This window comes from Loxodonta africana, chromosome 14, assembly GCF_030014295.1.
Source record: "Loxodonta africana isolate mLoxAfr1 chromosome 14, mLoxAfr1.hap2, whole genome shotgun sequence".
Lineage (NCBI taxonomy): Eukaryota > Metazoa > Chordata > Mammalia > Proboscidea > Elephantidae > Loxodonta > Loxodonta africana.
In genome coordinates, this window is record NC_087355.1 from 73075843 (window position 1) to 73102044 (window position 26202).

The 26202-nt window shown below is 40.1% G+C and overlaps 1 protein-coding gene across 7 annotated transcripts in view; it reads right to left on the bottom strand.

Annotated features, from left to right (window-relative positions):
- The window catches only part of ZHX1 (zinc fingers and homeoboxes 1), a 29000-nt gene extending 10147 nt beyond the window's left edge, over positions 1 to 18853 (bottom strand). For 2 of the 7 annotated variants that reach the window (XR_002785225.2, XR_002785224.2), the window contains exon 1: positions 6359 to 18120. The gene's annotated coding sequence lies outside the window, so the exon portion shown is untranslated. Of the gene's footprint in view, positions 1 to 120; positions 190 to 6358; positions 18121 to 18302 lie in introns of those variants that run through there. The other 5 variants (XM_064268046.1, XM_064268047.1, XM_064268045.1 and 2 more) reach the window with 5 other exon arrangements.
- Positions 18854 to 26202: the final 7349 nt, after the last annotated feature.

Consider the following 26202-nt stretch of genomic DNA (forward strand, 5'->3'; position numbering starts at 1 on the left):
TTGAAAGGCAAGAAGAAAGTTTTTTTGTGACTGTTGTTTTCCTGGAATCTGAGAGACTATATTTAATTGGGGCATACTAATAACTAGAAGTCAAAGATAAGGATTTTTTTCTCAAAGTACCTTTCCGTAAAGTGGTGTCTTTCAAACTGTTTTTGTTTTAAGCAGTAGGACTCCTCCAAACAAAATTCTCTGAGAGACAAACAAACAAAAATTCTATGAGAGATCCCAGCATAAAACAGGTAGAAGAGTAGCTGTCTGGTTATAGGTGCCTAGAGGCTCAACCACCCTCTGACCCCATCCCATGCCCTCCACAGTCCCTACTTCCACCTCCCAGGGGTTCCAGGATGTGTCTAAAAGCCTTTGTCTTAAAAATTTAAACACTTTCAAGACAACATATCAGTTTCATCAAAAACCCTTCTCAGTTGCCACTGCTGAGCCATGAAATTTGAAAACCAATCTAGAGTGAAGTTAATGTGTCCTTTCAGTTTGTTTCACTGTAGAAGGCAGCCTGGGGCACTCAGGGGTAGAGCGGAGTAGCCAGCAGTCGTAACAGACACAGAAGAGAATACGGTCCCTTTAATATTCTGGCTCCATAGCCCTCCAGGTTAAACTTCCTATTTTTTAATTTTATCTAGAATAAAAATAGGAATATGCTAGCAAGTTATTACTGTTACTTCTCTTCCTACTAGCTCATTAACTCAGAGCTGTCAAAAAGAATTTCAACAGATATAGACAAACTTGAAAAGCTTAAACATTTTTTGCTGAAGTCATGAAAACAACAAAATATTTATACATTTTATTACAATCTAGAGCTGTATACCCAAAGTTGTGTTTTTCTTTTAAAAGTATATTGGTCTTGACAATGTAATTAAAAAAGCTAGCTAAAAGAGAAGCTCTTATTAAAAAAAAAAAAAAGTCTTAACTTCGGCAATGCGAAAGTCTAAAAATCTGATTACCTTGGATATTTTAGACTGCTTCGTCTTCTGGTCACATTTGTATCTAACCACCTAGACCTGAGAAACACCCTGCCCTCTTTGCTCCTAAAACTGTTTGCTCATCACAACGTACCCTCAGGCTCTCCACGATTTCTCTAATAAAATTGGAATCAGTGTATTATTTAACGTATTTCTAAAAGGAGACTGAGAATTTCCAAAGAGCCTCAAGACTTGGTGCAAAGACTCAATTCTAGTAAAATAGGCAAAGTCTAAAGCCAGATCAAAAAGCAAACAAAGGCATCCTCAGGATTCTAACGATAAAGTCAGAATTTTGGAGGAAACTAGGACCTAGTACAATTGTCCCATTTTTATGGAAGAAGGGAGCCAGGCCCAGAGGATTCCATATATAGAGGCATGTGATGCAGGGTAAAACCACAGGTGCTAGAGTCACTTCTGCCACTTAGTAGTAGGTGACTGAAGAAGTTGTTCAATTTCAACCCCAGTTTTATCATCCATAAAACCAAGATTCTTCGATTCATCACATTCATTCAATATTTGTTGAATGTCAACCATGTGCCAGGAACCATGTTAGGCACCGGGGACATCACGCTGTCTCTGGTCTGTCAGGTACTAGCAGTCTAGCAGGTTAACAGGCAGGAAACAATGGCTTAGAATAACTACGATATCACTATGAGAGAGGAAGTACCAGGAACTATACGAGCAGGTTACAAGAGGCTTCTAGAAAAGAAGCAGAATGGGCTTCCCTAGAGGAAGAGGAAGTAGGAACAATAGCATCTACCTTAGAGGCTTCATCTACTCTGGTACACAGAAGGTGCTAGTTATGGATTGAACTGCATCCCCCCCCCAAAATACGTACTGTAAATCCCAACCTCTATGCCTGTGGGTATAATCCCATTAAGAAACGGGTTGCCTTTGTTACGTTAACGAGACAGGCTTAGCGTAAGGTGTGTCTTGAGTCAATCTCTTCTGAGACATAAAAGAGATTAAACAAGCAAACAAGTAAGCAGAGAAGAGGAAGAGAGATGCCAAGCCACATGAGGATTGCCCAGGAGCAGAAGCTCCGAGACAAGAACCTTCCTCCAGAACCTTCCCCTAGAACTGGCTTCCAGCCTCCTAAACTATGAGAAAATAAATAGCTGTTTGTTAAAGCCGCTCATTTATGGTATTTCTGTTATAGCAGCACAAGATAACTACGACCGTGCTTAATTAATGTTATTTTCCAGTCCCTGGAAAATTCTTTTGGGGAAAGGAAAAAATACCAAAAAAAAAAAAAAAAGCTGTTATTGAGTCAATTCCAACCTCATGTGTTGCAAACTGCACTCCATAGGGTTTTCATGTCTGTGACCTTTTGGAAGCAGATTGCCAGGCTTTTCTTCTGAGGTGCCTCTGGGTGGGTTCAACCACCAACCGTTCAGTTCCTAGTCTAGTGTTTAATACCCAGGGACTCCTAGCATCATACAACTCCTTTTTTTTTAAGCAATTTAATCAGCTCACAAGGCATACAAATTGAATGAGAAAGTAGAAGAGTAAATATACTGAACAAGAACTTCTCTGGTATGGTTCCAACTCATCAACTTTTGTCATTAAAGTACAATGGGGCTGGAACAGGAAAATTGCTTTAAAGAAATCACTACTAGCAGACAGGCATCTCATCCTCTATTTGAAGGTCAATAAAAACAGCTAAAAATCAATTTGGAGAACCTTGTACTATTTATCTGTGAAAAAGGGGGTAGAGGTCAGTCGCACAACTGAGCAGCTAGATGGCTTTGCAATTAAAATACAATTAAGCTTATGTTTGACAACAAAGGAAAAAGTATGCTTTAAATGCATCTAGTGCTGTAAATACAATTACTTTTAAAATGGTTTTCAGTTCATCTTTCATCAGAGAAATATGTTTAATAAATAATTGATCAAATCAATTTATTGTTATACTGCCACTAGAAATGATAATCAAAAAAAGTAAGGAATATGGAAAAATATCCAATTTACCATTAAATAAAAAAATCTGAATAAAATTTTTCATATAATTATAACAATGGGAAAATATATATGCAAATAGATATGAATATTAAAAAATGAAACTTTCACATGAGATTATGGGTTAAATTTTTATGTGTGGTATTTGTAAGCTGTCTTTAATATTGTTATAGCATTGCTTTACTATGAAACAAACAATAGTTCAAGGCCTAAAAACTGGGAATAGACTAAAATATTTCCATCATCTTTGTCTCAAGCTGGAAACAAAGTTTCCTTTCTATTTCTTAAAGCAAAAACATGGGCTACACAAAGGTTTTTCCAGGGGGAGCTGGAATCCCTCAGTGTGGAGCGCACTCATGTATATTACCAATGTTCTGTAGAGCTGCTATCCCACGCTCTGAGCCCTCAAAATCACCCATAATCCCTAGGGTGTACTTGTAAGGTCAAGCCAATTTCCATGGGTGGATCTGCATATTTAAATCAATTCATAATTCTAAACTCATCAAAATAATTACAACAAAGTTGCTCTACAGAAAACATTTAATAAAAGCAAAATTTATTGCATCATGGTCTAAAAATGTGGGGCAGTTCTTATAGCAGTTCTTACACGGCAAGAAAGAATATCTGTTCAACTCCACTATATTCCTAGGTCTAACACAGTGTCTGGAGTCCCTGGGTGGCACAAACAGCTTAGGGCTTGCCTACTAACTGAAAGGTGGGCGGTCTGAACCACCCAGAGGCACCTCAGGAGAAAGCCCTGGCGATTTGCTTCCAAAAGGTCACAGCTGTGAAAATCCTGTGGTGTGCAGTTGTACTCTAAAACACATGGGCAGCTCGTTTGTTTGTTTTAACACAGTGCTTAACAGGGCTCCAATAATGTTTGCCGAAAACAATAAAACTTTAAATATATCTGTTTATAACATACATCTGACTTCATTAAACTAAACAGTCATTTACAGAGGAACTATAAAGAATAATCAACTGTACTTGCTCTACTTCAAGATTGCTTTCAGTAGCAAAATCCTTGGCAATAAAAATTTCCTTAGTCATGAAAACATTAAAAATCCTCAAAACTTCAAATCATTATTTCCATGTTCCATGGGAAAACTATAATGGGATTCTATCACATTTTTAAAGAGATTAAAAAAGAAATTTTCAATGTGATAAATTATAAAAAGTTAGTGGATTGTTTTAAATTCCATGCTTAGTACTAAAAAAAAAAAAAATCTAAACAATTGTATAGTTCAGCAGAGCCATAACTGCACCACATTTCCCAAGTTCCATGTTTTGGTTCTCTTGTATTCCAAATTAAATGATTACCAAATAACAAACAGCATGTTGCCCTAGTTAGTCACAAAAGCACGTTTTTTGGTAAGATGTTATGTGAAAAAAAACAACAACAACAACTTTGTTTTTTACACCAAGGCTGGGTCAAATAACCACAGGATCATGTTAATTTTGACCTAGCACCAACAAAATAAAACCGTTGCTGGGGTAGCAAAAATATACGCACTGAGAACCCTTTGCAAGCTGTTCATATACAGACTGAGAGTTCTTAGGACTCTGGAGTCTGTTTAGTTTCGCTTCTTCCTCTCTGAGTCAGAGTTCTGTTTAGGCAGCTGAAAATACTTACTTCTATGCTTGTATTCAAACTAACAGTTAAAAATCTTTCAAAATGGCAGAATATCTAAAACAATAGCAGGAGCAAAGAAAAATGGGGTCAAATTAAAACAAAGGGTGTTCAAGAGGATAGTTTTTTTTTTTTTTCAATTAAAAAGACATTTTGACCTTGACACACGGGGCATTTTTCGAAGTTAAAATGTAAAAATATTTGGATACAATAGTAAAACTCTTTAAAAAAAAAAAAAAAGTAAATGAGAAATTTGACAACCACAATTTGTATCTACTTAAAATGTTTTTAAAAATTACTGGTAACTAGAATCACTATCTGAGACAGAAATCTTAAGAAAATTGCCCAAAACAGTCTCAAGCCAATAAAAATTCAAGTATTAACATGAATACAGACAGGAGCAAATATGATAAAAGCGAAAGCATCTAAGAAACTGTGGCCAAAGATCATCTAATTTTGGAAGATCCCTTTTCTAACGCTTGTCAAGGCTTAAAAGTCTAGAAACTCCTTTCTTCCTACCTGTTTTTTTTCCATCTGAGAAAGCAGACTTTAATGACGATAAAGCGGGACAGATTCTCCAGGCAAGCTCTGACCCCACGTTTGAGAAGTGGAATGCCTTTTCAAAGGTCTCATTCTAGGACACTAACATCCTGGTTTTCTACCTCCTGCTGGCATGTATGGGTAGGTATGGAACGTCTTGAGAGTGACAGATACATCAACTAGTGCTGTAATGAATCTCCTATCCTTTGTTAATAAAGTGTGTGAGTATAAATCAAAAGTCATTTTTTTGCTGAAAATAGTTTTCCCTTGCTTTTTTCAAGAAGGAGTATCAGAATCTTTCAGTCTAACACAAGAATTTTATTCTTGATTCCGAGTGAGATTGTCATTAGGATGATCAAACCCACTGGTCCTTTATTTTCCCAATTCATAAAATAAAGTAACTAAATATAAAATATTCACTGATATAATTATTCAGTTTTTAAAACTACCTTGAAAGGTAATAGAAATCAGCATTGGTAAAGTCAACTTGTAAGAATGCTATCAAATTTTTTAAAAATGAAAGCAAACAACATGAACAGTTAATGAATCTTTCCTAGTACTTTCTGGAATCATCTAAAATATCAATTGAATTAAAATAAAGATAAATATTTCAAACAGCATAGTATATAATCTGATGTCTCTTATAAAAATTAATCTGATAAATAAAATATAAAAACAATTATGTACAGATGTGTTCAAATATTTAGATACTGTTACGGTTAACTTTAATCAAAGTATTTGATTATTAATATCCTACTCTTTATAATTACAATTGACTATCATTAGAAGACTATATAGACTACATATTGAAATCATTTTCAGGGACTGTCCTTTTAAATCTTAAACTATTTTTCTGCATATAGACAAAAGAATAGTAAAATTTCTAGATCAATTAATCCACACAATAAAGGTCCCTGCCTCTCATTACATTTACTTCTCTTGTTTACCACTGTTACTACAGCACCTGGTACAGTGCCTGGCACACAGATTTCAGCAAATATTAATTAAAAAATCAATTATAAATATACCACATAAGATTTATTATGAAGTGTGATGCTGTTTAATTTGAAATTAAAACAGCTAATATGCCTATAGTTTTTAAAGTATGAAAGAACATTTTTAAAAAGTGTTAAGCATGTATCTGCTGTTTTTAAAGAAAGGCTTTGAAAACTTGAGCCAAATATAGTATCATGGGGTCTCAATTCAGCACATTTGGTATCTGAGTTTTGCCATACCAAGCCAACAAAACACATACTTGCCATAGCTTCCTCAGCATTCTGTTCTTTAAAGCAGAAGGGTGTCCCTTCAAATTGGGAGGTGCTTTGCTCAGGCCATCATTACCAACAGGTCCAAAGTAGCTATCTGCTTTCTCCTTCAAAAAAAAAAAAGGATTATCATTTTATTATTCCAGATATGATTCGGCCTTAGGAAAACTCTATGCTTTGGCTTTGTATAAATAATTTTATTTTAAAAAATTTTAATTTCCTCATAGAAATTTTAAAAGAGCCATCTAAAATGCCAAACCTAATATTCATAGGAAACACAAAACTTAAAGCTATACCTTTAAAAAGTCTATTTATATTCTACACAACAACTGAATAACTATTATACTATTTTCAAGAAAAATCTTCAAAATGCGAATATATGCAGGCCGTAATATAAAGACTAAGATGTAGAAATATGGAATTCTTTAAAACTAGTACACAAAGGTTATGAAAGACAAATTACTTAAACTAAGATTTGGGAGTAGGATTACATGTTTATACGTAAACCTACTGATATTTGTACCCTAATTTACTATGTATTAACTGGAATGGAGAGAATTAGTAATGCTGGTGACACAAGCTGTTAACAGCTTAAATAAACCAGTGGTACCCTACGCCCCTAAACACGTGATATCTAATAGAGTAAGTGATGTTTCACTATTTAGGTTTTGCTAGAAAGCTTCTACCAAATGATTTTATAATAAGTGCACTGTGAAACATTAGTATTGTTCAATCAAACAAACTGAAAATAGTTCTCTGAAAATTCAGACTTGTGTCCAAAAAATGTTGTGGTATATTATCTAGAGTAGTTAAACCAATTAGGAAAATTTAGCGAAAACTGTAATGGCTTCTCTTACCAGAATAACGGTAAATAATGCTCTTGAAGGGTTCAAACATTTATTTTTGTTTAAGCACTAAAACTCTAAACCATAACAAACAAGTATTAAACCTACTGCCATCAAGTCTATTCTGACTCATAGCAATCCTGCAGGACAGAGTAGAACTGTCCCACAGGGTTTCCAAGGCTGTAAATCTTTATGGAACTAGACTGCCACGTCTTTCTCCCACAGAGTGGCTGGTGGGTTCAAATCCCTGAACTTTCAGTTAGCAGCCGCGTGCTTTAACCACTGTGCCACAGAGCTCCTATAGAAATATTGTCGTTGTTGTTAGGTGCCGTTGAGTCGATTCCGACTCATAGCGACCCTAGGCACAAAGAACAAAACACCGCCCAGTCCTGCGCCATCCTCACAATTGTTGCTATGCTTGAACCCACTGTTGCAGCCACGGTGTCAATCCATCTTGTTGAGGGTCTTCCTCTTTTTCGCTGACCCCCTACTTTACCAAGCTTGATGTCCTTCTCCAGTGACTAATCCCTCCTGATAACATATCCAAAGTATGTGAGACATAGTCTTGCCATCCTTGCTTCTATGGAGCGTTCTGGTTGTACTTCTTCCAAGACAGATTTGTTTGTTCTTTTGGCAGTCCGTGGTATATTCAATATTCTTCGCCAACACCACAATTCAAAGCCATCAATTCTTCTTTGGTCTTCCTTATTTATTGCCCAGCTTCTGCATGCATAGGAGGTGAAAGAAAACACCATGGCTTGGGTCAGGTGCACCTTAGTCTTCAAGGTCACAGCTTTGCTTTTCAACACTTTAAAGAGGTCTTTTGCAGCAGATTTGCCCAATGCAATGTGCCTTTCGATTTCTTGACTGTTGCTTCCATGGGTGTTGACTGTGGATCCAAGTAAAATGAAATCCTTGATAACCTCAATCTATTCTCCATTCATCATAATGTTGCTTACAGGTCCAGTTGTGAGGATTTTTGTTTTCTTTATGCTGAGGTGTAATACATACTGAAGACTGTGGTCTTTGATCTTCATCAGTAAGTGCTTCAAGTCCTCTTCACTTTCAACAAGCAAGGTTGTGTCATCTGCATATTGCAGGTTGTTAATGAGTCTTCACCAATCCTGATGCCCCATTTTTCTTCACATAGTCTAGCTACTCTGATTATTTGCTCAGCATACAGATGGAATAGGTATGGTGAAAGGAAACAACCCTCACACATACCTTTCCTGATTTTAAACCACACAGTATCCCCCTGTCCTGTCCAAACAACTGCCTTTTGATCTATGTACAGGTTCCTCATGAGCACGATTAAGTGTTCTGGAATTCCCATTCTCCCCAATGTTATCCATAATTTGTTATGGTCCACATAGATGAATGCCTTAGCATAGTCAATAAAACACAGGTAAACATCTTTCCGGTGTTCTCTGCTTTCAGCCAGGATCCGTCTGACATCAGCAATGATATCCCTGGTTCCATGTCCTCTTCTGAATCCAGCTTGAATTTCTGGCAGTTCCCTGTTGATACACTGCTGCAGCCGCTTTTGAATGATCTTCAGCAAAATTTTGCTTGCATGTGATATTAATGATGTTGTTCAATAATTTCCAAATTTGGTTGGATCACCTTTCTTCCAGTCAGTTGGCCAGGTAGCTGTCCTCCAAATTTCTTGGCATAGATGAGTGAGCACTTTCAGCGCTGCATCCGATTTTTGAAACATCTCAATTGGTATTTCATCAATTCCCAGAGCCTTGTTTTTCGCCAATGGGAAGATGAGTTCCCCCAAACCACACTACCCTTTGATCCCTGCTTTTATTACATACAAATCTTTTTATGACAGGAAATAACGTAAATACACCGATCCTATGTAAAATACTTGTACAGTTAAGTTAAAGCTTAGGCTAAACAATCACACTATTTTCATGAAAAGCAAAGGAGCACCTTCCTAGTGGGCTCAGTGCAGCATTCTGTTGTCTCTGTAGCCTGGGATTCTACAATTTCCCTTCCTGATACCTCCTCGTTCAGCCACTCCTTAACCATCCCTCTACAGGATGTAGACTGGAAGAGGACTAGAAGATAGGAAAGGGCTGCCAAAAAGGGGAAGTTATTTTCCAGAATGAATTATTAATATTGTAGGCAATTGGTAACCTATTTGAATCCATTCTTAAATCACACTGAGTCTCTTGAGATAAGCTGCCGAGCATGTGAAGGCATAAAGGCAGCTACAGAAAAAACAAATGAGCTCTTCAATACTTTTGAAGGAAAATTATACTTGCCTGATGTTATTTCAATTCTGGATACTGGGATTAATTTAGAACACATCTCTCTAATTTGAAGCATTTTTAAAATTTTAAGATTAGAGTGAATTTCATAAATTAAAGAAGTTATCTTAACAATGTCCATTATATAACGAAACAGAACGAGTTGTTCTGGCAGTAGAAGATGGTCTATAAATAAAGATCAAGAGCTTGGGTTCTGAGATCAGACTGCCTGGGTTCAAATCTCAGCTTGTCACTTACTAGCTGCATGACCCTGGAGAAGTGACAGTCTGTCTGTGCCTCAGCCCCCTCATCTGTAAAATAGGTCTAATAACAGTACCTACATAAAACTGAAATAAGCAAAGTATGTAAAGTGTTTGGAATATTGTGTACTAAGAACTTACACAATTGTGTACTAAATATGTACACAATGAATGCTAGATTTTTCTGACTTGTTTAAGGTATTATACAGCAAAGCATGTCTTTGCTTAAAATTTGCTAAATGTTGAAACATTATAAAATATTTTACAAGCCTGGATAATAATCAAACAATAAATTTTATTTTCCATGTCATACCTTTGAGTATATTAAGCAATACTGGAATAATTTGGCTTTACCAGGTAGACATTAAACAATCATAATTTAACTCCCCCCAAAACACACACATACTTTATCTGACCTTGGCTTTAAGATGAATCATTACCATACGATGAATTTTAAGGGGTATTTCAAAGAACTACTACCGCCATCTGTCAGTCTGTCACACTGTGGTGGCTTCCATGTTGTTATAATGCTAGAAGCTATGTCAACAATATTTCAAATACCAGCAGGGTCACCCATGGTGAACAGGTTTCAGAAAAGCTTCCAGACTAAGACACACTAGGAAGAAAGGCCTGGTAATATAATTCCAAAAACTATTGTTGTTGTTAGGTGCCTTTGAGTGGGCTCTGTATGACTCATAGAGACCTTACGTATAACAGAACTAAACACTGCCCAGTCTTAGGCCATCCTCACAATCATTGCTATGTTTGAGCCCATTATTGTAGCCACTACGTCAATCCATCTCACTGAGAACCAAAAAGCCAAACCAAACCCACTGCCATCGAGTCAATTTCGACTCACAGCGACCACAGAGTTTCCAAGGAGTGCCTGGCGGATTTGAACTGCCAACCTCTTGGTTAGCAGCTATAGCACTTAACCACTATGCCACCAGGGTTTCCCTCATTGAGAAGCTTCCTCTTTTTCACTGGCCCAATGAAAACCTTATGAATCACAACAGAATACTGTCCAATATAGTGCTGGACTGAACAATGCTTCATTCTGTTATACCTAAAGCAACTAACAACACAGTACTAACAAACCTCTGATATAAATAATCTTACCATAGTAGGGAAGAACTGCCTCCTCAAAGTAGAGTTAATGTCCTGGAGAGAGTAAAGCTTTTGGGACCTTCATTTGCTGATGTGGAACAACTCAAAATAAGAACAGCTGTAAACATTCACTAACAATTGGAACATGGAATGTAGGAAGTACGAATCAAGGAAAATTGGAAGTGAAATGCAACACTTGAAGACCCATATCCGAGAAGGCATCAGTGAGCTGAAATGGACTAGTATTGACAATTTAGAATCTTAACAATCATATGGTCTACTATGACCAGAATGACAAATTGAAGAGGAACAGCATCACATTCATTGTCAAAAAGAACATTTCAAGATCTACCCTGAAATAACAATGCTGTCAGTGACAGGATAATATCCACACGCCTACAAGGAAGATGAGTAAATGCAAATATTATTCAAATTTACACACCAATCACTAATGCCAAAGATGAAGAAATTGAAGATGTTTACCAATTTCTGCAGTCTGAAATTGATCAAACATGCACTCAAGATGCATTGATAATTACTGTGTGAAAGTTGGAAACGAAGAAGGATTGGTAGTTGGAAAATATGGCCTTGGTGACAGAAATGACACCTGAAATCACACAATAGAATTTTGAAGGACCAATGACTTATTCATTGGAAATACCTTTTTTTCAACAACATATATGGCAAATATACAGGTGAACCTTGCTGGATGGTATAAAAAAGGAATCCAATCGACTACACCTGTGGAAAAAAATGATGCAGAAGCTCAACACCATCAGTCAGAATTAAGGTCAGGGGCTGACTGCAGAACAAATCATCAATTGCTCATATGCATGTTCAAGTTGAAGCTGAAGAAAACTAAAATAAGTCCAAGTGAGCTTAAGTACAACATCAAACACATACCACTTGAATTTAGAGACCATCTCAGGAACAGATTTGATGCACTGAACACTAATGACTGAAGACCAGACGAGTTGTGGGATGACATCAAGAATATCATACATGAAGAAAACAAAAGGTCATTAAAAAGACAAGAAAGAAAGAAAAGACCAAAATGGATGTCAGAAGAGACTCTGAAACTTGCTCTTGAACGTCGAGGAGGTAAAGCAAAAGGAAGAAATGATGAAGTAAAAGAGGTGAACAGAAGATTTCAAAGGCGCTCAAGAAGACAAAGTATTATAATGAAGTGTGTAGAGACCTGGAGTTGGAAACCAAAAGAGAAGAACACGCTCGGCATTTCTCAAGCTGAAAGAACTGAAGAAAAAATTCAAGCCTTGAGTCGCAATACTGAAGAATTCCATCGGCAAAAAACTGAATGACACAGGAAGCATTAAAAGAAGATGGAAGGAATACAGAGTCACTGTACCAATAAGAACAGGTCGACGTTCAGCCATTTCAGGAGGTAGCATATGATCAAGAACCAATGGTACTGACGGAAGAAGTCCAAGCTGCACTGGAGGCACTGGTGAAAAATAAGTCTCCAGGAGTTGACAGAATACCAATTCAGATGTTTCAACAAATGGATGCAATGCTGGAAGTGGTTACTCATCTGTGCCAAGAAACTTGGAAGATAGCTACCCGACCATCTGACTGGAAAAGATCTGTATTCAAGCGCATTGCAAAGAAAGGTGATCCAACAGGATGTGGAAATTATCGAACAGTATCATTAATATCACATGGAAGTAAAATTATGCTGAAGATAACTCAGAAGCAGTTGCAGCAGTACCTCGACAAGAACTGCTAGAAATTCAAGCCAGATTCAGAAGAAGATGTGTGGAATGAGGGCTATTATTGCTGATATCAGATGGATCTTGGCTGAAAGCATAGAATACCAGAAAGACGTTTACCTGTGTTTTACTGATTATGCAAAGGCATCTGGCTATGTGGATCATAGCGAATTATGGATAACATTGTGGAAAATGGGAATTCCAGAACACTTAATTGTGCTCATGAAGAACCTGTACATAGACCAAGAGGCCATCATTCAAACAGAATGAGGAAACACTGCATGTTTTAAAATCAGGCAAAGTGTGTGTCAGGGCTGTATCCTTTCACCATACTTATCCTATCTATATACTGAGCAAATATTCTGAGAAGCTGGACAATACGGAGAAGAACGTGGCATCAGGATTGAAGGAAAACTCATTAACAACCTGCGATATGCAGATGACACAACCTTGCCTGCTGAAAGTGAAGACTTGAAGCACTTACCGATGAAGATCAAATACCACAGCCTTCAGTATGGATTACACCTAAACATAAGAAAACAAAAATCCTCACAACTGGATAAATCAGCAACATCCTGATAAACGGAGAAAAGATTAAAGCTGTCAAGCATTTCATTTTGCTTGGATCCACAACCAACACCCATGGAAGCAGCAGTCAAGAATTAAACAACATACTGCATTGGATAAATCTATTGCAAAAGCCCTCTTTTAAAGTGTTAAAGATTAAGGATGTCACCTTGAGGACTAAGGTGGGCCTGACCCAAGCCACACCAGCTTCAACCACGTCATATGCACGTGAAAGCTGGACAATGAATAATGAAGACTGAAGAATTGATGCATTTGAATTATGGTGCTGATGAAGAATCCTGAATATACCATGGACTGCCACAAGAACAAACAAATCTGTTGTGGAAGAAGTACAGGCAGAATGCTTCTTAGAAGCGAGGAAGACAAGATTTTCATCTCACAACTTTGGACATTTTATCAGGAGGGACCAGTAACTGGAGAAGGACATCATGCTTGGTAAAGTAGAGGGCCAGCGAAAAAGAGGAAGACTGTCAATGAGATGGATTGACACAGTGGCTACAACAATGAGCTCTAACACAGCAAGGAGTGCAAGGATGGTGCAGGACCGAACAGTGTTTCATTCTGTTGTCCACAGGTCACTATAAGTCGAAACCGACTCGACGGCACCTAACGACATCATATTAGTGAGAAGAAACTGTTCACTTCTCACCATTCCAGTCCTTTCTTCCAAGTCTAGTCCATGCTGAGCAAAGTTTTCACAAACTTTTTTTTGACAACATGGAAGGTAAAAGGGACAGATTCAGGATGGAAGAAAAATTATGAATGAAATGCTTAGAAATATCAGAATCTTCTTACCTCCTTTCATTACTCATAACAACCAAAAAAGGGAAAGAAAGATCTTCACAAGGGGGAAAAACAGAGTCAGAAATCATAAGGGAAATATGATATCAAAATTTAATGAGTTATTTATTTTAAAATGATAGTATGTATAATATGGCTATCATTATATTTTAATTATGTTAGCTAAATTCTGATAATATGAAACTTCAACGGGATTTTTAAAAAATCTTGTATTAAAAAATGATTTGTTCAATTTTAACTCCCTTGAATAAACTTTATTCTCAAATTGTTCACATATATTTCTTCTCCAAAGTGAATCTTCATATTTGTTTATACTGAAAGTATATAAAAACTGTCTTTTTAAGCTTGAAAGCATTATGCAGAGTGAAATAAGCCAGTCATAAAAGGACAATACTGTATGATCCCATTTATATAAAATATTTAAAACAGACAAATAAATAAAGACCAAAACTCATTAGTGGTTACCACTGGTGTGCGGGAGGCGGAAGGGAAGTAGTTGCTTAGGCGGCACTGAGTTTCTGTTAAGGGTGATGGAAAAATCTGGAAACGGACAGTGGTGATGGCTGCACAACATGATGAACGGAATTAATGTCAATGAATTACACATACAAAAAATGTTGAAATGGCAAATGTTTTGTTACATATTTTTATCACATTAAGTAAACCACATCTTTGTACCTCTTAAATATATTATGAAATACTGATCATATAAAATGCTAAGATTAAGTATCCTTTAAGACCAAGAAACTGGCAACTATATAAAAATTTACATGGAATATTTACTTTAAAAAATAAACTGTTTAAAATACAGAGCTCCAAAATGTAAATTCAAATATATATCCTGATTAGTAATCTAAATCAGCAGCTTTAGTCATGTAAACCTGGTTAGTCATGACTACAAATATATCAGAGCCACAGGAAGATAATAAAATATATATATACATATTGTAGAAATATATTATGGAAATACTGGATATTATTCAAAGACCAGTATTATATATATATAGCTTTTTACTCTCAAGAAATGTAATTTAAATTACTTCTGAAATTACATAGGATGATTTACGGAGATTTTTAATTACGAAAAAAATTTAGAGTTAAAAGTGGATGTGCTATACTGCCTATTACCAAAAACCATGGTATAGATAATTCCATACACCTCCTTGAGCCACTACTGCATCTACTGAGTATGATATTAGATTAAAAACTAGTTTGACACTTAAATCTTAACATTGTTAAGATTCAAATAAGTACAGCCTTTTTGCCCAAATGTACAATGCCTCAAAATAGAACAGTTATTTCCTCAGATACGTTTTTGATTGTTCTGGTAACTTTAAGAGCATTTTCATTTAAGTAGAAAGCCACAATTTAAAGCAAACTAAGTCTCAAATATCACATTTTAGTACACAATTATTACTGTAAGAAAGAAGACGTATGATTCATCATCACATCGCCTTTCCATCGTGATGTAAAATATACTGTGAAAGGGAGAGAATCTCCAAAACGAACCACTTTACCTATTCACTAATTAAAAAAATGGTAAAACTTCGTTCACATTTATTGAAAAAAGGAACTGACAAGTGTTAAAGGTGAAGTACTTGCTACATCATTCATGAACCCCCGTCCAAATTCGGTGGAATAATAAGCTCAGCTGTAAGGGAAAGAGCTCTACCGACAAGCGTTCACCAGCGCAGGCACGTTCATGTTTTCAGCCTGAGCATATTTTCAAACCATCTGGCATCAGTGCCACTCTGGTTCACCCAATTCTGACTCCCTTGAATAAATTTTATTCCCAAATTGCTCACATGTATTTCTTTTCCAAAGTGTATCTTCAAATTTGTTTAAACTAAAGGTATATAAAAACTGTCTTTTGAAGCCTGAAAGCATTATACTGGTCTGTTCATAACTGTACATAAGGCCAGAGCTACTTGTGCTTCGGGGAAACCCAGGAACAGTTCACACAGACAGTTATGTTCAAACGTGCGGCTCTAAACCCGTCTATACTTGCAATGTATTGTTTAAAACAGTAAGATGTTAAAGTTCCTTTAAAAATACTAGAACGGTTAAAGAAATCTCTATGAATCATTGCTGTCATTAGTTACCCAAGTCTTACTTTAATTCTTTTTTTCCCCTCATTTTAATCCTGATCATTAAATAAAGCATTTGAAGAGGTAGTGCTACAAAAACATTCACTGATAAATGAAATGCTATCATTTTTAAATTAAAAGGCCCCAAGAGTTTACATTTTGTTTTGTATAAAATTAATCTGCTCAGTCCTAGAATGCTTAGAGTAAGGAGAGAAAAACTAAGAGAAAAAAAAAATTCACGAAAGCCTTTTTTCTTTCACGTCAGGTTCCCGCATTATTGCCTCTGGCAGCACTCACATTTTTTTTTGCTTAAAATCAAGAGTCAGAATTGCTATTTAAGAAATTAGAATAATCACTGGGTATGGTAGGGCCAATATTCCTGTTAGAACCAACTCCTCTTCAGGCTCACTACTGACATAAAAACCGATGATGTTTTCAGGATAATTTTTCAGAAACAAAGCTAATTCATGTAGCAGCATTCAACACAAGTTAGGGCTTTCAGACAAAGACTGAGAAACAATGACCGATACCAGCAAATCTAAAGGTGCACTCATGTCCATACATGTGTATACACACACACACCAGCACCCACCAAACCGTCACTATTCCTGGGAGGAAGCTGCTTCTTCCTCCCTAAGGAAACCCAGCTGGTGTAGTGGTTAAGTGCTACAGCTGCTAACCAGAAGGTCAGCTGTTCAAATCCACCAGGTGTTCTTCGGAAACTCTATGGGGCAGTTCTACCCTGTCCTATAGGGTCGATATGAGTAGGAATGGACTCCACGGCAACGGATTTGGCTTTTTTTTTTTTTAATGTGAGCCTCTGTATTTCCCAATCCTGTGATTTTCCCTTTTCTGCTATCCTCCTCCTTAACCTCCAAGAGCATGTTTCATCTTCCTTTCAAGTTACATGGACTCCCAACCCCCTAATCATACTACAAATTCTCTACCAGTTAACCTTTCCTACTCCCCTCCCCCCCAAAAAAATTTAGCCTCTGGTCATCTTTTTCTTCAGAGCTGGGGTTAGGTGACAGAAAAGCGCTGTGGCATTCCTGCTCTGCTCAGTCTTTTCCCTATATTCCTCCTCTATAGGGTCGCTCTGAGCCAGAATCCACTGGATGGCAACGGGTTGGTTTTTTTGTTGTTGTTGTTTCAACCCCCCCACCCCTCCTAATTCCCCTATCCTGAGTATCTACTCAAAGCCTCAGATCCTTGCTTCTTCACTTAACCTAACTAAGCCAAGGATATCAAACCACCTTCTTCTCCAGGGTTTTGTTCTTTCCTTACTGCTACCCACATTAGCAGGGGTGGGGGGAAGACATACTGAAACAAAGAATTTCAAGTCCCTTTTCTTGGAACTTTGGTGTAAATACACAGGGAAAAAGCATCCTCTAGCCGCCTTCTTTCCTGCCTTTAGGCCCCGTTCTTCTTACATCTCCCTCCTAGCTTGTCGTTCTCCCCAAGGAATGAGTAGATTGTTCCTTTAGTCCATAAGGCTTGGGGTATTTCCCTTGGGGTCGGCCTCCCTATCTCCCTTTTGAAAGGCACGGATAACATTTTCAGTGTCTTTCATTAACTTCTCCGTAAGTCCCAGAGGTCTCTCAAAATCGTAATACAATTCTTAAGGGCTCGGTTCTGATTCGTCCCCCAAAGCCGGGCCAAAAGCCTTCCCCTGAACTGGGGACATGGCCTTTCCCAGAAGTGGGGGCAATAGCCTCCCCCCACCCCGAAGTGCTTCCCTGAGCTCCAACCGCAATGCCAGTGCGCTCAGCTCCAGAGGGAGAATCTCTCCTTACTCTCCGGGAGATGGAGTCCCCACGAAGCGACCACAGCCTCCGGGGGCAGGGCTGCGGACCGTCCCTGGGACCACCAGCACTGCTGGGGTCCTGCACCCTGCGGCGCCCCCACACTCCTCCCCACCCCGGGGAGACCCAGTGTTCACTCTCCCCTCCACGAGTCCAAGTCGCTCAGTCCTCTCGTAAGCAGGAGGCTGAGGTTTCCCCAGACAGAGGCTCCTTCCACGGCCGCGGAACCCCGAGAGCGCGGGAGGCTGGGGGTCTGTCCCCCGCGGCGATTCCGAGGCAGGCCTGTCCCTCCTCCCGGACGCCCGCGCCTGGCCGTTTCGCCGCCGCCGGCAGGCTCACCCCCCGGGGTCCCTGGTTGGGGCCGCCCCCTCCGTCCGCCTGCCAGCGGCTCTGCGCCCTGGTCCCACCCGCAGCCCGGACGCCCCGGCCCGCGCGGCCCGGAACCGCTCGCGCCGCTACCTGCAGGGGCCGCCGCGCCTCTCAGAGCCCCGCCGCCGCTGCCGCCGCCGCCGCCGCCGCCATCTTGCATTTCAAACCGGCTGCACTTTTCAGGGAGTCAACTCTGACCTGTGAACCCTAAACCCGGAACCGCTCAGCGGGCCCGCAGACTGGCCCCCGCAGCTTGGTCGGCCCCGCCGGAGCGTGGGGACCGCGGGCAGAGGTGCTAGGGGAGGCGCGCGCCCGAAGGCGGGAGGGGAAGGAAGGGAGGGAACAGAAGAGCTGGCCGGGGGGGGCCTCCAGCGCACCGCCCTCCACGCTTCCCCACCCGCTCGGCACGGGGTTCTTGGCTCCCGGCCCTGCGGCTCCCCTGGGGTTCGACCCCTGCCGCTACCCAGTGATTGGCGCGCTGCGGGAGGTGGGAGCCGCCCCGCCCTCCTGTCAAGAGAAGCTCCGCCCCATCTGCGGAAGCTCCGCCCCCGTCCGCAGAGGTTCTGTCTTCTCACGCTCCTTGGCGATAGCTCCGCCTTCTACCAACCGTAACCTGGAGTTCTCCCTGGTCAACCCAGAAGGCAGCCCCTCCCTCTGTCAGTTGTGGCCCCGCCCTCTGAATGCTACCTCGCCTTCCCACTGTTTCCACCAGACCGGAAGAGGTACGCATGCTCCCTTCCACTTAAACGCCCCCTGTCATCATAAGCCCCACCTCCTGGTGGCTGTACCGCCTAAGCCACGCCCCCTTTAGCGAAAGCACCACCTCCCGTCAACTGCAGCCCCGCCCCTTGTCGACTGCAGCCCGCCTCTTCTTGCTTCCTGGTCCCCACTCTCAGTCCCACTTCCAACTGCCGTGCAAGACGGAGCCATCCTCTGCACCTCACGCCTTCTTCATCACCTCAATGGGTCACTCCTCTGGTGGACTTTGTTTTCAAGCCTTGAGCATCAAGTCTTGGCTGCTTCGACGTGAACCAGCCCGCAGAGGGGGCCAGCTAAGGACCCAGGGGTTCGGGCAAAGCTGACGGCCTCACCCCGCTTCCCCGTCTCTTCCTCCCCCAGCCCCCTCCCTTATTTTTTATAAGGAAGAAGCATACAAACCGAAGTCAAGAGAAACGACTTGTCCTCCTAGCTACTCCCGCAGATCCACGGGTCTGGACATATGAGACCTCTTTGGTGCCTTGATGTCCATTCCCCACCCGCATCTCAGTCACGGATCCTCTCTGCTTTGACAGAAGGGCTCCAATGAGCGACGTCAATCCTAAGGTGTCCAGTTGCTTAAAAGGAAATCCCGATTATTGAAATCAACGTAAAGCAGCTCCTCTTCTTTTGTAGGTTTTATTTTAGAGCCATAGAACTTGTGGACAAGCTTCCTTAATGATCTTATAAGCAGAGGAATTCAACCTTGCCATACTCAACGCCTATACTCAACGCCGTGTATTTACAACAAAAATTATAACACCCAAAAACAAAACACAACTGTAACACCCCTTTACTCTCCTCAAATTAAATTCATAGATCATGTAAACTGCCTACACAAATAATTTCAGGAAACCAATATGTTCTAATAATTTAAAGGTAAAAATGGAGAAAATCATTTATAATAAAAAACTATGCTTATGTCAATAATAAAATAATATTTTTCACTGTGTGATACTTTGGCACCAACATGAGGACAAAAACTGCACCCACAAAGTGTCAAAATCCCCCCTAGGGGGCAGTACTGTGCCCACTGAGAACCTTTGTTTAGGACTGAAAACCAAAGCTGTTGCCGTTCGGTTGATTCTTTCTGACTCACAACGATCCTACAGGACAGAGTAGAACTGCCCTATAGGATTTCCAAGGCCGTAAATCTTTACGGAAGTAGACTGCCACATCTTTCTCTGGCGGAGCTGGTGGGTTCGAACAGCTGACCTTCTGGTTAGCAGCCAGTACTTAAGCACTGTGTCGCCAGGGCTCCTGTTTAGACCTTATCTATGAGGAAAAAAAAAAATGCTTCAGATACAGAAACCCATTCTTCTGTTCAGGCATTTTGTTTTATCACCAGTGTGGGTCAGGCACTGTGAGAGCGGCATAGCTGAGTCAGGCAATACTCCTCTCTTCAAGGTGCTTACAGCCTAGAAGACAAACCAAAACATGAGCATAAAAATGTATCTAGCAAGGTGAGAGGTGAGAGGAGATCAAGGAAAGAAAGATGAAGAGACCGCTTTAACGATGTGGGTTGATGAATGTAAACATCTCTGTGGACTCTCTCTCCTTCCCTCTGTCCCTTCTGTTTCTTTTCTCCTCCTCCTCATCCTTTTCTTCCCCTTCTTTGGAACCAGTGTATAGAGTCACCTCCTTCTCTCTATAAAGTGTCTGCCTGGTTCACTGCCCAATGCCAGAAGACCTGAGTCCCTCCAATTTAGGGCCACACCCACAGGGCAATTCTTCCAGGAAAACAATTGTAATAATGCAGTGCTGAGGACAGTACAAAGCAAGACTGTTATCATCACCACTGGAAAAAAACTGGTTGCAGATCTAAGCAATATGAATATAGGTTTAGCATAGCAGATTATGCCAGCCCACACAAATCCGCTTAGAGATCATGCTCACAGAGTAACTTGTTTTTATTAAAATCAGCTCATTTGTAAAAATTGTAAATATGACTGAGTCCAACAGCTGTGTGGCTCCGGAAGTTAAGTTTTTATCCACAGATTGACACAATTAGAAGAGTCTAGATTTTTTATGTGTATGTTTTGTGGTTTGGCATACACAGACTGATATGGCAAAACCTCAGTGCTCTTAGAGATGAGTTGTTCGGCAGCTTTTAAAAAGCACAGCACTTTCACTATTCAGAGCCTCTTCAACCTTGAGAACAGTGGGGGGAAAAATATTTGTAGGAAGTGAAGAGCTTTGAATCCAAAGTTCTAAGCGTTAGTGTCATCTGAAAAGGAATAGGCTTCCAAGGGCACTTTTTGTAGTAGTTCCTTTCGGTTATTATTTTTCCTTTTTCTGCTTTTGGTCAAAAACATCTTCTAAAAAAAAATGGTACCATGAAACAGATCAACCAAAAAAGACCTCAAACTAAGGCATTTTAAACTTCTAACTGTAGTTAGGTGAACTTGAGAATTTAGCCTTAGTTAAATGCTCCCCCTATTCTTTCTAATGGCTATGGTAAAAGGTGCACAAAAATGTTCCTGCTAAAGCTAGGTCAGGCTGAACAAACTTTCAAGGTCTATTTAGGGTCAAGTTGTTTCCTATTCCTCTTTAGTGCCTGCTCTGTGAAAATAATGTTATTGATAATAACAACAGTAAAAACAAGTTGATACTCTTATCTTGGTAAGTTGTAAAATGCCCTTCCCACTCCTGTCTCATTCATTACCTAGTATGCCAGAGAGAGGACTATTGATGCAAAACAAGAAAAAGAGAGGAAAAATTGATTTCCAGCAATACTTTGACACACTTTCTTTTTGTTTTTAATCATAGCGTCATCTGGGTTGGGTCACTCATTGGTGCGCAACGCTACCTCCACCAAATAGTTGGTGGACCTTTCAACCCTCCCTCTGAAAATAAGGTGCCAGTGCACATGTTTGGACCTAAAATCATAGGTCGCAAATAACCCTAAGGGAACAATCGACTAAAAAGCAATACTTGAGTGAGAAAATGCAGTGATTCACTGTTTCGAAGTCTTAGCCAAAGAGTCTGGAGTAGCCGTTCTTAAACCGTAATGTACGTGAGAGTTATTAGAGAATGTTGTTTAAAATGCAGATTCTCAGGCCCCGCTCCTTGGAGAGTCAAATGCACGAGGTCTGGGATGAGGCTGTGAATCTGCACTTTGACAGCCAGCTGGTGACTCTTATGCAAGTCAGCCACAGACCTTACTTGGAGAAACTATGATCTAGAAAAATGCTTCTAAAAACCAAACCCATTGTCATTGAGTTGACTCTGACTCATAGCGACCCTATAGGACAGAGTAGGACTGCCCCACAGGGTTTCCAAGGCTGTAAATCTTTACAGAAGTGGCTGGTGGGTTCAAGCTGCAGACCTTTCGGTGCTCCTTGGACTCGAGGATGATGAGAGTTTGTCACATGAACTTTGGACCGTGTCGTCAGGAGGGAACAGTCTCTGGAGAAGAACACCTTGCTTGATAAGGCACAGGGTCAGCAAAAAAGAGGAAGATCCTCGAAGAGATGGATTGACACAGAGGCTGCAACAATGGGCTCAAACATAGCAACAATTGTGGGGACAGTGCAGGACCAGGCGGCATTTCATTTCGTTCTTTTGTTCTCTAGTACATAGGGTCGCTATGAGTCAGAACCAACTCAACGGCGCTTAACAACAACAACAAAATGTTTACATGATAAAGGCAGGTTTCTTAATATGTTTTTTCTCACCTGTAAAATGAAGATAATTTTATGGTTTTACTTTATCTCAAAGGGTTGATAGTTTGTGTAGGAAAAAAAAAAGACTCAGTTGGCATCGAGTCAATTTCATCACCAGGCCTTTCCTCTAAGATGCCTTTGAGTGTGTTCAAACTGCCAAGCTTTCAATTAGTAGCCAAGTGCTTAACTGTTTGTGCCACCCAGGGACTCCGTAGTTCATGCAAAGAGCTTAACTTCTCAGAAAATACTAGCCTTGACGGTGGTACTGATGATGTCCTCTAGGCTCCTTCCAGCCTGGAGCTCTTATGAATCTGCATAGACAAGATATTAGGGTGCTTTTCTGGGGGTCCTTAGGGGAGCACTTTAACTCTGATTTTCTCACGCTTGACTTCATGCTGTTCCAGTTAACACTCTTCCTGTTGTGAGGTACAGAAACCCACTCAAGCCAGCTGAATGAAAGAAGCCAAGTCTACCATTTGTCTCTGTGCATCCACTCCACCCTCTCAGCTCTTGACTTCCCTTCCAATACTCTCCTAGAACACGGCCCAGCCACGTGGTCTTAGCCCAGGAGTCCAATATGACTGTTCAGCTCTGCTCATTAGAGCTGAATAACCTCGGTTTGCATGTCCCGGTTTCCAAATCTAAGGAGAGAATCTGATTGGCCCAGTACATCCCTTTGTAAAAGGTCGGACTCATCCAATCTGTCCTGGGGGGATGGTCGGGCAGTAGTAGGGGGGAGGGCAGCTTTGTGCTGGCAACAGAGACTGTAAGCAAGGGCAGTTCCTTCAGAGGCGGCCGTGAGCCAGCAGACAATGGTGATTCACATCTCCTGGACATAGCCAGCCCTCTCTAATATTGGAATTTACCTCCCCATCCAAGAGCCAAAGTGCTCAACTTCAAGGATCTTGCACAAATCCATCTCTGCTCTGAATATTTCTTGATCATGTGGATGTAGGGTGGCTATTTCTTCCGCCCAGTCAGCAAATACCTACATCACTGGTTAGTGCAAGTCCAGGGAATAGTCATCACTATAAACAGTACAAATAATATCTGGACCTGTTCTTTCTGTGCCATGTCCCCAGGCTTATCCACAATTCCACTTTATCGGAATGCCCTTCAGTCTCTGAACACATCCAGCAACTACTTATTGACTTTCTGTCATTTATCAATTAAGCTTTTTTAAAGCTCCAAATCTGTGAGGAGTAATATGGGGTGCTTTTTGAAGCTTTTATATGTTATGAAGCCCTTAAAGTATGTATAATCAGGTAGCATTTTATTTCTTTACATGTTGTCTAAGGCAGTGGTTCTCAACTCCGGCTGGACGAAAGAATCACCAGAAGAGTTTTTGAAAAACACTATGCACAATCTCATGCCAAAGATTCTGGTTTATTTGGTTTAGGGTGGGATACAGGAAGTAATTTTCTTTGTTTAAAGCTTCTCAAATGGTTCTTAAATGCAGCCAGTGTTGGGAACCTTTGGCCCCAGGTAGAGGAGAGGGGAGGCAACCAACTCTTATGAAGCACCTCTACCCAACAGACCCTGAGCTAAGTGCTTTGTTGTATTATTATTTAATTTTCAAAACAATTCTATGACTAAGATGAACTAGGAAGAAAGGCCTGGCAATCTCCTTCTGAAGATCAGCCAATGAAAACCCTATAGGTTACAACAGTCCAGTCACAACTGATCATGGGGATTGTGCAAGACTGGGCAGAGCTTCATTCCATTGCGCATGGGCTCGCCAGGAGTTGGGGGCTGACTCGAATGGCAGCTAACAAACAACTTATTTTCATGTTGGATTTTGTCCTTTGCAATATGGTTTTGCTACCATTAACTCAAGGAGCCCTGGTGGTACAATGGTTAAGAGCTCGGCTGCTAATTGAAAGGTTGGTGTCTGAACCTACCAGATGTAGCAGTCTGTTTCCATCAAGACTTGAAAACCCTACTTTGTCCTATAGGTTCACTATGAGTCAGAATCAACTCGACAGTAACAGGTTTGGTTTTTCGGGTACCACCAACTCATTTTAATTATAAATGTTATAAATTGAAAATATAGATCAGTTAGCTTGAACTTCTCATTAATTTCTTGATTTGTAGTCTATCTCCTCACACGTTTCTCTACTGCTTCAAATTGAATGAGAGGCATGCAGTTTACAGCCAGAGAAGTGATATAATACTCTGCTTATGTTAAGCATGTACCCTTAAGGTTAAAGTGGAAACCCTGGTGGTGTAGTGGTTAAGAGTTTGGCTGCTAACCAAAAGGCTGGCAGTTCAAATGCACCAGGTGGTCCTCGGAAACCCTATGGGGCAGTTCTACTCTGTCCTATAGGGCCGTTACGAGTTGGATCGAGTCAATGGCCATGCGTTTGGTTTTTTCTAAGGTTAAACACCTTCTTGCTGATCCAGACTTTTAAGAATTCTTGAAAAATCTTTGCTCCCAGACAGTTGAGGGACAATGTAAAAACGTAAGAAATACATGCTTTTTCAGTTTAGAAACATAAGAATTCTTTTCCTAATCTTTTTTTTTTTCTGGCCTCCCTTTAGGTATTTCAGATTTCATAATTAAAATAGGAAATACAGCTTAAGAGTAACTTTTAAATTTTTACAAAGATATTTTTATTACCAGAGAAATGAAATCACTTTGCAGAAACTTAAAAAAAATAAAGAATTCCATCCCTGATTCTCCCTAACCACCATTAGCATTTTGGTATAGTTCCAGATTGCTTATTTTTAGATGAAAGAAAATACGGTTAGTTGTCTGTTTCTTTCCCTGCTAGGTTGTTTTGTGTAAGAATATTAGCAAACTGACTTTTTGGACAATCATCTTCATCTAGCTAGTATTTTAGTGATTATGTTTCATGAAACAGCTGCGAGGTGAAGGTTCAGAAGAAACCAGGGAATTAGTTTGAGTGATGGTGGTTATTTACATTTTCTCCCTAGTGGGATGAGGAAAAAGACTTAAGAAGAATTTAAGGAAGAAACAGAAAAGAAACATATGTTGCAGTCCTAAATATAAAACATGAAAATTACAGAACATAAAAGTGGGGGTAACTTATTCTTCTTCCTTAATAATTAAAGCAAAAGCTTGTGCTTATTTTTAAGACCCTGATTTTCCTAAATATTCACCACAGTAAATAGCTGTAATTAGGATTCATCACACGTAATCAGTTTCCAAATTATTTCATGAATACATTAGCTGTTGCAATGAGCCCCCACTTCCCTTTTTTTCCCCAAGTCAATCTTCAAGCCAGCTGAAGTTTCACAATGGTCCTTTAAACCACTACTTGTCGCTCACAATGTCTGCATGTCCAGGGCACTCATTCTGGCACTCTTTAATCCATTAAATGTTTGAGCCCCGTATTTGAGCCCCGTATCTTTTGGACATTCAATTCCTTTTGATTTGGTGTGTGCTCTGAAGGTAGAAGTATTCCAAGAGCCTTCTCACTGCATGTTAAGTGCTGTTCTCTGACTCCCAGCCAGAGCTCAATGTTGGCAGGGCCACTGCTCAAACGTAGTGATTTCATTTCCACCCTTTGCACACTAAAATTACACAGCAGAAACACGAAGCTTCC